A 14,921-nucleotide genomic window follows, 5' to 3' on the forward strand; every position below is an offset into this window, starting at 1 on the left:
AAAAAAAAAAAAAAAAAAAAAAAAAAAAAAAAATTAGGAAGATCAACCTGGTTTTGTCTATTTGAATCACTTCATACTTTAAAATGTACAGGGGAAAGGAAGGCCGACACGGTAAATCTGTCTTCTAAATGAACCACCGATTCTAAATGGAAAACATTCTGGAGTTTTAGGAGTGGTAGTTATCACAATTGAAGATCAGACTCCCACACTCAGCACTGAGCTATTTCTTCTATTCCTTACGAAACCAACAAAGGGCTGAACTTGCATTCTCATCAATAAATTATACGTGAGCTAAGGAAAGTTCTGGTCCAGTAAGAAGTTGACAGTCATAGCACATCATGTATAAAGTACCACACAGGGCTTCTTAGGTGAGAACCAGGAGTGTGCTTAGGCTAAAAACTACTTAGACAAGCTCCATAGCAACTTACTTCCTCCAGGAAGGCCCCACCTCTGACAGCTTACATGGCCTCCTCCCAACCCCCCAAAGAATATTGCCAACTAGAGACCAAGTGTTTAAACGCATGATCTTGAAACTGTAGAGGATAATTCACATATATTATTCCACCCTTGGTTCCCACAGATTTATTGCCATTGCATGATATAAAATGCATCTCTTGTGAGACTATGCCGGGGCCTAGCAAACACAGAAGTGGATGCTCACAGTCAGCTATTGGATGGATCACAGGGCCCTCAATGGAGGAGCTAGAGAAACTACCCAAGGAGCTAAAGGGATCTGCAATTCTATAGGTGGAACAACATTATGAACTAACCAGTAACCCCCCCCCGGCCCCCAGTTCCTGTCTCTAGCTGCATATGAATCAGAAGATGGCCTAGTCTGCCATCAGTGGAAAGAGAGGCCCATTGGTCATGCAAACTTTATATGCCTCAGTACAGGGGAATGACAGGGCCAAGAAGTGGGAGTGGGTGGGGGAGTGTGTGGGGGACTTTTGGGATAGCATTGGAAATGTAAATGAAATAAATACCCAATTAAAAAAAAGAGAACATAAAAAATGCATCCATTCCAATTTCATTAGTTCCTATTGTCTTTACCAGTCCCAACCATGTGTTTGAAGGTGGCACCAACATTGAGAGTAAGTCTCTACCAGTCCCGATGCCACATGTCAATCCTTTCTGGAAATGTTCCTACAGATACACAACTGTGTCTTCCCAGTCATAGACACCTCTCAATCCAGTCAAATAAGCAAGAAAGAGCAACCGTCCAAACAGGCATTTCTACTTGGTTAAAATAATAATTGGCAGCTCTCTAGCTATAGCTGTTTTGATTAGAAAAGTCATCGGATTGTTATTCATCTATCATTTTATTTGACGGGTGGAAAGTACTTAGAGCCAGCTGCTTTTCTGAGAATGTGGTGTGAACAACATGTACAGCAGATTTTTTACCTCTGCTGTGGAAGATCCAGCATGTGTGCCATGGAGAGTAACATGGTTTTAAGAATGAGCCAACATTTGCGAGCTTCTTACAACTCCAGATCCTTGCGCAGGACCTGAAATGAGGCCAAGCATTGAAACGCACTATGGTAAACATTTCCCTTCATCATTGTTTCTTCAGTAATGACAAGAAGTGTTTTGTAGGCATAGTAAACGTCACTGTCACCTGTGGCTGCTTCAGGAATGGGAAAGGCTGGGGAGTTAGGTAGCCAGTTTGGGATGCTCTAACGAATAGAAGAGAGTGAAATCCTTAAGTAGAACAAAAGGCATTTCTTATCATTTCTAGAGGGGTGAAAGTCCAAGTAGAGGAATTTAGTATATTTATTTATGAGTTCACTTTCCTGGATTACACTTTTTATTCTCCCAGTGTCCTCATAGCAGAGACACAGCCAGGAAACCAAGGGAACGACCTCTTATATCTCATTATAAAGATACAGACTTAATCATGACGCCACCTTCTGATTGATTTATTCTTATCTCATTATACAGCTGTATAATAAGCTGCATAATAATGTACATTTCAAGAACAGTGATACTGAAGGTTAACTCAACTTATGAATGGGAAGGTGACTCAAGTCAAGAAAATTCTGGTCTTTCTTGGAAGTGTTCTCTCTAGTTCTAAGAATGTGCATCTCAAAGTTCCCTGATTCTACCCAGCAAACAAACTGTAAGGATATCTTTTTGCTTCTGAATCAAAGGGCTATTTAATCTTCTCCTATTCAGTTAAAGGGGGATAGAAAAGAAAGACCTCAATGACTGTTCCCAAGGCATGAATGATAGCCTGTGGAGCACAGGGGAATGCCCGTGAATTTCTTAATCACATGATAGAGTTCAAAACCATGAACCATCTGTTAGTCACCGATGAGCTGTGTTACCTTACAAAGAGCGATTTCCCTCCTTATGCTTTAGTCTCCTGTCCTACAAAAGTGACATCAAAACACTCACTTTATAGGTCTTCTTTAAATGTTTAACTCTTGGAGTATTTTCATCTGAGCCATTTGCTAAAAGGGACTACTCGAACTTGAGGGTGGATCTGTCTGTCCCAGTCTCTGTGTCACACATAAATCATTGGTGGAAACATCCCGACAGACATAGCTCACCAATATTTAACATTCCCTACTCCAGTTAACTTGACAAAAGACCACCCATTGTCTCAGGTAATTCTATATGGTGAGAGCATTTAAAGACCTCAGCATTCTGCCTACTTTAGACATTTATAAGATATACGAATGGAAGTGTTATTTTTGTTAGTATTATTTATTAATTATATTCTTTTCTTTATCTGTTTAAGCCTCAGCATATTGTTATTTTATATGACTAATTGTTAGTAATTAAAATTGACAGAGCATTGAAAGCATAAAGGACATGAAGTTATAGTAATTGAGAGCACGCAAATTACTTAGATCAGAAAGAATACGTGATTCAAACTTCGGAATATGGAGGTACTTCTATTTCATTCGTGTACTTTAAAAAGTGCAGCCTATGTCAAATGATTTATGGTAACATTTTGTAGTATATAAGTAAGTGCCCTGCAGTATATTTTGTAAATACGGTGACATTTTAGTGATAAGAGCTCTCATTACAAGTCTCTGTTATTAAATCATTCCTCCTAGACAGGTTAAACTGCCAGGTTTGGGGTAAGAATTATAGGGTTTATAGATTCATGAAGTGAAAATCAGTATGCTTGAACTGGATAATGTGTATTCATCGTGAGGTGGGACACAGAACAAGAAATGATTAAAATACTAAGGTACCAAAGAATGGAGCAAAAGAATTTCTTATGTACATGTTTAAGATTTCCTATAGTGACTTCTAAAAACCATCATTTCTTGTTTGATGAGAATAACATGGTCCTGGCATTGTCATTTATACTTGACTTAATAAAAAATTACAGCCATCACGGAAGTATTTCCATTAGAGACCATAACTCAGACTCAGAGTGGGCTCCCATGCTGGCCTGGCTGACAGAGAGGGGCCAAGTGCTGGAACTGAGCAGTAAGTCCAGCAGTTAGCAGATGAAATGGAAATAAAATTAATCAAGGACACATTTTGATGAAACAGTGCTGATTCTAACACAGCAGTCGCCACCGCTCTACTTATTAGAGGACTGAACCGGAAGAAGCCCACAGAATGGTAATGGAGTGATCTGGGCTGATTTTCCACATCTGCTACTCAATGAAAATCAGACCTGCCCCTCAAGGAGTAGTGTGGGTCAATTGCACTTCTCAAAAGAGTCATTGAATTGGTTCCATTAAATATGTCTCTATTCATAAAATAAAGTTAATCAACATGTAGACCTTTCATAACTAGATAAATATTGATTATTGAAACCTCTACCCAGAACAATAATGCAAGACCTCATTTCCTATTATCTTCATACTGTGCAACCCAATGCTGTGGACTGAATACATGTGTCCTATTAAAATTCACATTTCATCTTTTATCCACAGTGAAAAATTATTATGAAGTAGAAGCTTTGAGAGACAATTAAGTCCTCATGAAAGGGCCCCAGAAAGCTCTCTTATCACCTTTTTAGAATGGAAGGGAGCCACAAGAATTCGTCACCGGGTAACTATGAGAAAGAGCTCTGAACATGATCCATGCATGTTGTCTTCCTGCATCGAGATCTTGGAAGTTCATTTCCAGGAACTATAAGAAGTAGATTTTTGTTGTTTATTAACTATCTAGTCTGTAGTACTTTGTTACACAGCAGCTCCTCTTAGGACACTCAGTCATAGATTTGGGCTATAGAACAGCAAGACACAAAACATTAAAAGTCATATACAAGGATCTAAAGCGTATGCTCTCTTAGAGAAAGCATAAGTTATCTTAGAAGACAATGTCTTAACTTTCACTCAAATTGGAATGACTTGAGAAGCTTGTTAAGACACCAATTGTTTCATCTAAAACTGAGGTTTCTGATCCAGGATATCTTGGATAGAACCCTTTAGTTTGCATTTCTTACCAGTTCATAAGTAGTATAGACACTGGTGATCTACCCACCTCTCCTGAGGACCTCTGGTATATGCTGCAGAAATCCACCAGTCAACTTGTTTTCCTCATAAATTGATTAATTAATGTACTTTTTATCCTGATGGCAGCCTCTCCTCCCAGTTCCTCCCTCTTGCCTCCCCTCATCTCTCCACATCCCTTACTCCTCTGAGAAGTGGAGGTCTCCCATAAATATCAACCCACTTTTGCATATCAAGTTTCAATACTAGATGTATCTTCTTCTATTGAGACTGACAAGGCAACCCAGTTAGGGGAAACGGTTCCAAAGCCAGGCAACAGAGTCAGAGACAGCCCCTGCTCTCACTTTTAGGTGTTCCATGTGAAGACCAAGCTGAACAACTGTTACGTATGTACAGAGGGCCTAGGTCAGTCCCATGCATGTTATCTCCTTGGCAGTTCAATCTCTATGATCCCCTATAGGCCCAGGTTAGCTGATTCTGAAGGTTTTCATATGGTGTCCTTGACTCCTCTGGTTCCTACAGTTCTTCCTTTCCCTCGCCCACAGGATTCCACAGGCTCCACCTAATGTTTGGCTGTTTGTCTCTGTATTTGTTTCCATTTGGTGCAGGGAAATCAGTTATTCTAGGCTCATGTCTGCAAGTATAGCAAAATATCACTAATAGTGTCAGGAGCAGACTCTCCCTTACGACATGGGTCTCAAGGTGGGCCAAAAAAATATGGAATGAGTTTGGGTTTCATCCTTGCATAGGGGCTCATGCCAATCTTTTCTGTATTGTTCCAATTTTAGTATATGTGCTACTGAAGAGAGTACAACATGTTCATTTCTTATTTCTGTAAATAAACACACACACAGCTGAAAGGGTATATCCATTGGCTTGACAGGTCTAAGAATGTAGCTTTTATTTATTTGTGTGTGCTTCATGTTCTTACTGGATGCCTATAGGGTTTTGGTTGATCCTAAAGGGTTACCTATGATTGAATCAGCACTGATTCAATGAACCTAAAAGCTAAAGCTGGATCTGGAGTTCTGTCCAAGTGTGCAATGATTGCAAGCACATTGTGACACAAATAAAGATCCGTATTCCAAGGTTATGGGTAATCAAGGAAATCTGAGGACACAGGGTGTCCCACTTCCATTTCTGACTTCCAGCAATTAATAATAGTGAAGGGTCTGCGATTTCAAAGGTGTGGTCCCTGTCCTGAAGCCACATGAAGACATCCTAAGAATTTTCTACATGCTACCCATTTCAGCTTGCCACCAACATCTTCACTCCACTATTCTTACAAAGAAAGAAATATGATTAGACCATCTTTATACCCCAAATCACCTCTGCTATCCAGGAAAGCTCCTTCGTGATCCCAGCTTGCACTTCTAGCCTCTCCATTTGCTGTTCTCCCAACACAAACTCTCTAATGTTGTGTTCCAGTGTTCCAGGTGAGCGAGATTTTTCTTACTAGCCTCTGGCATACATCAGGTTCCCCTTTTTATAGTTAGATATCCTTGTTCTTGACTGCATCTTCTTCTGATCTACTGAGACTTGAAGTTCTTGTCCCTGGTGGGTTTTCCTAGGCCTGAGTGCTTCTTCGTCAGTATTGTAAACAGTTGAGGATAAATTCTTTCTCAGCATGGGAAACATTGTAAAGAGTCTCATGGGATAAATATTTATCAATTTCTCCATGTCCTCCAGACTACAATTAAAGTTTTAGGTAATGAAGACTGAGTTATTTTTCTTATAATTATAGTTCCTAGCTAAAAGTGACCTCACATAATAGAACCAAATGACATCACATGGTAGAAAGAATGTCTCCAAAAATGGATGACTACTGCCAATACATTTGAGTGCTTGAAGATGTCTGTTGATCCTTTAGGGAAAAAAAGTAGTGGAAGCTTATAGACACCTTAATAAAAGAGAAATAACAACAGATATGTTGATTTCCACGATATATTGCTAACTCTATTTTATAAAGTGACTTTACTTTTAATAATGTAAATAGCTGGCTATCCACAATGTGTGATGAATTAACTACCAGAGAGGATCATATAATGAAAAACAATGACGGGCCTGCAATCTGTACCACAAATAACTTCAGAAGTAGGTCTTCCTCCACATTGTCTGTGGATTGGCTACAGCTCTGACCCATGCTTCAACTCCAACCTCATGAAACCAGAAATCATGAAATGGCTGGTTGGGAAACTTCCAATTCCTTACCCATACGCACTGTGAAATAATAATTTGTTTTTCAAGCAGTTGCTTTACAGTAATTTCTTAGGTGGCTATAGATAATTAGCATCCTTATTAATATGCCACTTCTCTTATAGTTTTAACATAAGCAAGGAAGATAATCTTTAATCGCATCAGACATTTTACTTCGACTATAATTCTCTTTTTATTAAATTTCTGGATGTATTAGTGTCCAGAGAAGATACTTTGGTTCATCACCTTTGTGGCTCAAGAAATAGCTAAAATTCAGAGTCAGTCTATGGAAGGAATATATTTAAAGATATGCTTCCATAAACATATTAGATGCCTTCACAGCAGTATTCATAGTAATTTTCATGCTAAACACGTCCAGCCATACTCTGGCCAGTGGTACACATGTGAACAGAATCCCATTGCATACTTCACCAAAATTCACCATAGCTCATAAAAGATTATTTAGATAGGATATCTGAGTCTAGCTGAGCCAATAAGATCTTTTCCCCATATATTTAGAATCAACATACAATGATTGTTTTAATGATTGAGGACATAGAATGAGTGCTTTATAGATTCACACTCTAACATGAAAGCAACATTGTAAAGGTATATCTGACACAGAGGAAGATTAGAGGGTTTACAAAGTAATAAACCTAAAGCAAATATATAAAATTAATCATGGTTTAGGAAATCCAGAACTAGTACACACACACACACACACACACACACACACACACAGAGACAGAAACAGAGACAGACAGAGACAGACAGAGACAGAGACAGAGAGAGACAGAGGGAGGTTTCTTTAGTTAAAATATTTTTAATTGTTTGGTAATTTCATATGTGTATAAAATATATGAAATATATTTAGAGCTTACCAAACAATTTTGTGTCTTCTCTAAAAGTTGTTAAACAGTTGTTATATCCACTGAGTCCAGTTAGTAGTGAATGGATATACATGTGCTTAGCGTTTTCTATTAGAGCATAGGGCTCATATCCATGAAGTAAACTGAACCCAGCCTCCCCAGCAAATATTAACTGCCAATCTTTCTTCAGCTAGGGTTGAAGCTTATGAATCCCTCCTCTAAGCATACCAGAATGTTGACTAGGTTGGTCTTATGCAGGTCTTGTGCAAGCAACCACAGATGCTGTGAGTTCATAAAAACAGCATCCCTAAGCCACTCTTACAGAATTTCTCACAAACCTCTGTCCCTTGCAATGTTTCTGGTCCCTCTGAGCCTTGTTGGTAGTTGTGAGACAGAGATGTCCCATTTATGGCTGAGCATTTCTCATTCGTTTATTCTTTTACATTTTGATTAGGTTTGAGTCTCTGTGTTAACCATTACCCACTAGATAAGGAAGTTTCTCTGATGAGGGGTTAGGGCCAGATTAATCTGTGGGTTTAACAATAAATATTTAGAAGGCATCTTGATACTGTGTGTCCTTTTAGCAAAATGGTTATAATTGGCTCTTCTCTAGGTCCTCTGACCTCCTCAGCCAGATATTCTTGGTCAGGTCTACAGTACTAGGTATGAGATTCCCCCTTATAGAAGTGGCCTCAAGTCCCATTAGAAAAATATTGTTTGCCCCCTTAACATTACATGAACAGTGTACTAATGGTCATGTCCTGCCAGGCTGGTCTCTATTATAGCCCCTGGTGTTAACTACTGGATAAGTATATTAATAACTGTCTTCCCCCAAGGTCTTTTTAACACCTTCCAGGATTTGAAAGCCAGCCATCAGAGAAGAAACTCCTGGTAAGTACCTGTTTGATTTCTTCATGTCCTGTAACCAGTGTATGGTGTCTTTATTAATACAGTCTTGCCATTAAGTTCTGGTTGGCATACAAGAGCAATGACAATGGGCTACATTGTTTTATTCCTGGATTATAGGATTGCTAGTTCTAGGATTGTTAGTTCTTTTAAATGGCTCTGGAAGCATTTCATGTTAAGGTTGTTCCACTCCTGTATGTTTCTGTTCTTTGTATATTCAACATGCCTTAACGGAGTGAAAGTCAGAGAGAAGCATTTATTGACTATTTATGGGAACATTTGTGGTAGATGCTTTATCCACTGCCCCTTGAGGAAACTAGACAGTGTGCCAGTGAGTTCTTCACGAAGGCCACACAATCCACAGATAAACAAAGCAGTTATTTTTTTCTCTTCTAAAATTTCAGTGTAAATTAGCTTGTAAATATCAGAATCTTAATGGGAAACATGCCATCTCATTCAGTGGATTGTAGTATTGGAAATCTGACATTTTTGACTTAATAGGCAATGTTGTTATAGAAATTGCCCATGATAGCAGATTATTTATTATATTCCCAAGAATTATAGGTGTGTATCTTACTTATGTTCTCTCTCCTCCTCTCCCTCCCCTTCCCTCTCCCCTCCCCCTCCCTTGCCCCCCTCTTGCCCCCTCCTGCTCTTACTATTATGAAATGTTGTGGGTTATTCTGAGACACTTAAATAGAATCTCTTTATATATTTTAATATTTACTAGAGCCACTCATGATACTATCTTTGTAATGAAAGTGCAAGTGTTTTAAATGAAAACTGAAGATAGTCTCAGAGCTCCCGTTTCCTAACTTCATGATCCCTGCTCACTTTTTCTGTTGGCAAAACAGCCAGTGCGTTGAAACCAGACTGAAGATAACATTTATTTATTGCAGAAGTGTTTGCTGAGAATCTTCAATTGCCACAGTGCAATGCAATTTGAGGACACTCATGTTCATTCACTTTAACCTGGATTCATAAACAATGCTGCGCAATTTTCTATAACATACCTGGATCTTTGTTTTATAATCTAGAAGCAACTTATGAGTAAATTTTCCCTTTTTTTTTTTTTTGGTATGGCTCAATGAACTATGTCTAGGTACAGGAATGCTTAGCAAATATAGTAACTGCCATTGTTCTTACAATTTCACATATTCAGGAACAAATTAACCTCAAGTACTCTATGCTCATTTGAGCATTGGAATTACAATAATTCAACAGAATGGTAGTACAATTAACAGCAACAGAAGAAAGGGCCTGCAAGCTGAGAATGAATGAGCCAAGTGTAAAAACTTCACTAAGGATTATAATCCCATATGCATGAGCTGGGCTTTTTCTTAAGCATAGCTCTGCCAAGCAGTGACTCTGAACCGAAATGCAGAGATCAGTTAGCAATCTAAAGCCAACCAAGCCTATCACTAAAATTTTAGTATTTCTTTGTGCACTAATTTTTCCCTTTAAAGTTCCTGAATTTCACTTGATGCAAAATGTTTATAAATTATAAAGTGACTCTTGGTCCACAATAAATTAACAAAAGCGAATTAAGTATCAAAGACATTCTTGGAACCCAAGGATACACTCAAGTCCCAGCTATGTAACAAGGGTCCAAAGGTAGAAGATGCAATGGAAGGCAGTTTCACTGCATTCATAGTAAACAGAGCCCAGATATTAGTGCCCAGAATGACAACTACAAACAGTCAAGGAAATGGGAAAATCATGTTTGAAGTACAGTGTCAGGAAGGCTAGGCACTGGCTCCTAAGACTGAGTCAGCATTTTTACTTAACACAGAGAAAGAGAGTGGTAAGAGCTTGAAGTTTTGAATATTAAATATAATTTTTATGTTCATTAAAATTCAGATACATGCACTACTACAGTTCCTGACAATGCTGAATAGTAGAGGCTTTATTTAGTGGATCCATTGCCCAACTGAGTCAAACTTAAGGAACATGAAATTATTTATTATTTTGGAAGTACAAAACAGTATTGAAGGCTGTAAGAGGATATATCCACAGGCACTTATTCAAATAGTCTTTCACTTAAGTACTTCTGGCTCAGAAGCTAGTCCTTGAGATGATAAAATCCTTTCAACATCCATTTAAAGCGCCATAAAGAAAACACAGCAGGAATGTGTAAAGAACATATTCGGGCTGGAGTACCACAGGGCCGAATCTCAAATGAGCGTTCCATAGATCATAGCCCTACAGTCAAGTCAAATACAAGACTGCGTAAAGGTCAGAGATCCAAATTTGTAATTAGAGAATGGAGACTCTAGGCAGAGCAATTGAAGATCGATGCCTCCTCTTGTTAGTACCAGGACCCCTTGTCTAGACAGAGATTTTTGCTAGTGCTGGATTCAGTTGGAAGCTTAAAATTCTCCCTGTTTCTAGGCTAGATGTTTAATTTCTTCAACATAATTTTTATTCATGATTGAAAATTGATTTCTGCAAGAAGGTGTGGTTGGTTCTTGACTCATTTTCTGGTTTTCCTATAAAAAGAGAATCATGCCATCACATGTTACTAGCAGAACTGCCGTGTGCATTTCTTCATTCTCAGAAGCATCTCAGTTTTTATTTAATGTTCTTCTGCCTCATCTTGAAATTATAAATAGTTTAGAAGTTCCTACATGTTCATTCTCCCTTGGACTTCACAAAGTATATAATTTGTCCCATGAATCTACCATGAAATTCTGCCTAATTATTCTGGAATTTGATGTTTCTGCTATTAAAGAAGTAGGTACAACATCTATGCATAATCAGACATGAAATTAATTTGAAAGTATGTGTGTTTTCAATTTCTTTTCCTGTTCTCTGTCTTCTTTTTCTAGTTAAAATGCCATTTAGGAAAATTGACTATTAGAATTAAGTTGACCAAGAAACAGACTCATAGATGCACACACACACACACACACAGAGAGAGAGAGAATGCCCATATACATCTGTTCCTTGACAGATTTCTGTCTTACCATATCAAAAGATCAATTTTGAGTAGACTTTAAAACTAACTGTGGAAGTTGAAATGCACTATACAGTGATAAGATTAAACACAATATTACACCCAGATGCTGTGGTTCATTCTTGGTGTCTCAGAATTGGAGAAGATGAAAGTGGAGAATTGGTAGATGCCAGGAGGTCAATCTGGCAATGGAGTTCTAGGCCTGTTCACCCTATCTTGTCTCAAAAAAGAAAATTTCTAAAGAAGTTAAATCCAAAACAAACTTGAAGGCTGAAAATGTAGCTTACAGTTAAAGGCTTGTGCTGCTTTCAAAAAGGACCAGTGTTCGGTTCCCAGCATACACATAACGGCCCATAGCTATTTGTTATTCCAGTTGCTGGGGGACTCAGTGATCCCTTCTGGATCAAACATAAAACATTATGGTCAGCCCCAAATATCCATGTGGTACACAAACGTACAAGCCACAAAACACTCATATACATAAAATAAAATAAATATTTTAAAAGGGCCAATGAGGGTGGGGGGAAAAAAAAGTGCTCAGAAGAATAACTAGTTCAGCTCAGTCCAGTTCCCAGCACCCACACAGCAGCTGATAACTGTCTGTGACTGCATTTACTGGGGAACCTACTGCCTTCTCTGGCCAACTCAGACATAACACACATGTGGTGCACATCTGCAGATGTAGTTAAAACATTCAAATACATATAATAAATCTCTACCCTAATAATATTACCCAAGGTAAGTCCCAAACTCAGAGAGTATAATTATATACCATAAAGTAGAGAAAAGATTAATATCCAGACGAGAACTACAAAAATTAAATAAAAAATTAAAGCAAAGTTTTAAGTGATGTATTAAAGAAAATAATTAAAAATGAGTAAGTGAAAGGAGCCTTGTATTCATGCAATGACCTTCTAGCAATCATTTAGTTTATATCACAAACTTTGGAAAGTAGGGATGCATTTCTTCAGGAAGTCTGATCATATCTGGATGGGAAATACATGGCTTTTAGACCTATCAATTTTATCATAAGACTTTAATGACTTATAAAAATCTCTTCATGAATTTAGCAAATTCATAATAGTGCATGTCTTAATTAATTAGATATGTAAGTAGGAAGTACTTTGTTCAATAACATATACAATGATAAAATGAATAAACACTGCTCTAAGTATTGTCAGAGATGAATGTCATAAAACATAGTAGTGCAGAAAATGTATGCAACTCAAAGATTTATATGGTGTAATGCCATTTATATAAATTTTAAGAGCAAATGTACTCAATTAATAAAATGCTAAGAGTGAGTATGTAAGATGCCAGTATTATAAAATAAAATAAACCAAAATAAAATAAAATAAATAACTATTCTCACACCAGCTAGTAAAGGAGTTACTCTTAGTAACAGGAGGAGGATAGATGGGTAATCAAATACATTAGTGTCTTCTAAGTTACTGGCAGTGTTTGTCTTAATGTGGATTTTGGCTACTTTGGTGTTGCCTTTGTTAGTTTTTAAAGAAATGTAGGGTTTGCACACTTATAATACATGAAAATATTTCATTTAAAAAAATGCCTCAGACTTCAAGGCATTATATATCCACTGCCTATTGCACTTAAAGACAAACATTTAAGAGTTCTGCATATTATTGATAAATCTGAAGTGAAAATGACCAATTAATTCCTGATTCCTACCTTCAAAATCTAAGAAGAACCATTGTCATTATTAATGTCTTCCAATTCTCCAAAAGAGCCCAAGATGCCATAACCATTGTTAACTGCTGTCAGACTACTCATGTGCTCACGTGATCCTAAAAGGAACAGCTTTGCTGCAGAGAAAAAGTATCAATACATTGACCAGAGGATCCACTTTTATGAGAACAATGATCTACTGCCCAGTCCTAACTAAGCCTTGTAGGTCTCCAAAAGTTGCTTTCCAAGGAGAAAAATTCTCGGTAAAGTTCTTAACCATTCACTAGAGCTGGGTTCCTAGGAACAGAGACTTTTCTGGACTCAGATGTGATGGTTGTATGTGTAAGTTACAAAAGCATAGTTCATAATTTAGGAAGGAAAACCTTACACTTCTTAAGCTTGTGAATCTTCTATAAAGGTGCATATATTATTTAAACAGAGCTCCAGAGACATTTTTCTTTTTTATCTTCATTATAAGGATCTTTGAGGATTGTTTTCATGGACTGGGGTGTGATGGAAATTATGTCAAAAGTAAAAACCTAAAGCTAACTGAATAAAAAGGGGGAAATTTGGTGTGGCCTGTCTTCCTTTGGATTCATGATTCCTAAAGGCACAGTTCATGATACATTGTGGTTCATGCACTGTGACTTCACATTCTTCAGAATGTCTATTCTACAGAATGGTAGCTCACACTGGCAACATCACTGGTGCTAAGAACAAGCAGTGTCTAAGGTTATTTGTGTTCTTGCATTCGTGAGATGCAAGGGCTGCATTGTTTGATTGTCTTGTTTAAACTTTTCATTTCAGTCACTGAAGACTTGGTTACAGAAACTTAGAAGTCAAAGTGTATAGTTAGATGCCATAGACTCAGCAATGGGAGTGGTGATCATCAGAACTCATCTGTCAGACTGTGTCTTCATTCAGGCTTCTTTCAGCTAGACTGCGAAAGGGATTCCATTCAAACTGTTTCCTTGATGTTAAGCTCTCAATGCCTTGCCCCCCTTAGGCTCTTGGGATGCCAACTCTGCAGTTAGTGGAATCTTGTTTTACAAGATTTATTAGGTGTGATCTTGTAGGAGGAGCTTGATTTGGGTCAAGCTTTGAGGTTTCTAAAATCAGTGCCACTTCTCTCTCTCTTTCTGCCTCATAAAATTGTCAGTCCGATGTTAACTCTCAACCACTGCTTCAGTGTTATGCCTGACTGCCTGCTGCCATGCTCCTTACCATCACGGTCATGGACTCACCTTATGGAACCATAGGCCCAAATAAAATTTTCTTCTATAAGTTGATGTGGTTGTGGTGTTTTGTCTCATCAGATGTTTCAAAGTGAAGAAGATAAATTTGAAGTGTCCCAAACAGGTTCATATGATTGAATACTTGTTCCCTAGCTCCTAGTGCTATTTGGGACGGTTGGATGCTCTTTGGGAAGAATGACACAGCTTGTTTTGGTAGGTATACCTCAGATGTGTGTTTGAGAGCCATAGTCAGCCCTACTTCCAGTTCTATAAACTATCTAAATACTATCCTTTCTCTGTCATGGAAGACTATGACTTCTGAAACTGGAAGTCACAAAGCTCTCCTTTCTTACATTCTTTATGTCAGATGTGTTATAATAACATTAAGGAACGTAATCAATATATGTTTGGGGAATAATTCTGCCTCCAAAATACTGAAATGCCGGTGAACTTGTACTTTTGTGCTACTACTACTACTGTGTATGTGTGTGTGTTTTCAAGTTCATGTGTGTACAGTTGTAAGTCTCTGTTTGGGTGTGCATGTGCACTGGGAGACCAGAAGTCAATCTTGGACAAGGTTCTTAAAGTACCCTCAGCTTACTTTTGGAGACCTGATCTCTACAGGCCAATCAGAATAAGGACAGCCAATCAG

The 14,921-nt window shown here is 38.0% G+C and overlaps 1 pseudogene; it reads right to left on the reverse strand.

The window, feature by feature from the left end:
- Positions 1-5,132: 5,132 nt before the first annotated feature.
- LOC115029381 lies at positions 5,133-5,233 on the reverse strand (annotated as a pseudogene).
- Between the last annotated feature and the right edge of the window lie 9,688 nt (positions 5,234-14,921).

Source organism: Mus caroli, chromosome 14, assembly GCF_900094665.2.
Source record: "Mus caroli chromosome 14, CAROLI_EIJ_v1.1, whole genome shotgun sequence".
Taxonomy (NCBI): Eukaryota; Metazoa; Chordata; class Mammalia; order Rodentia; family Muridae; genus Mus; species Mus caroli.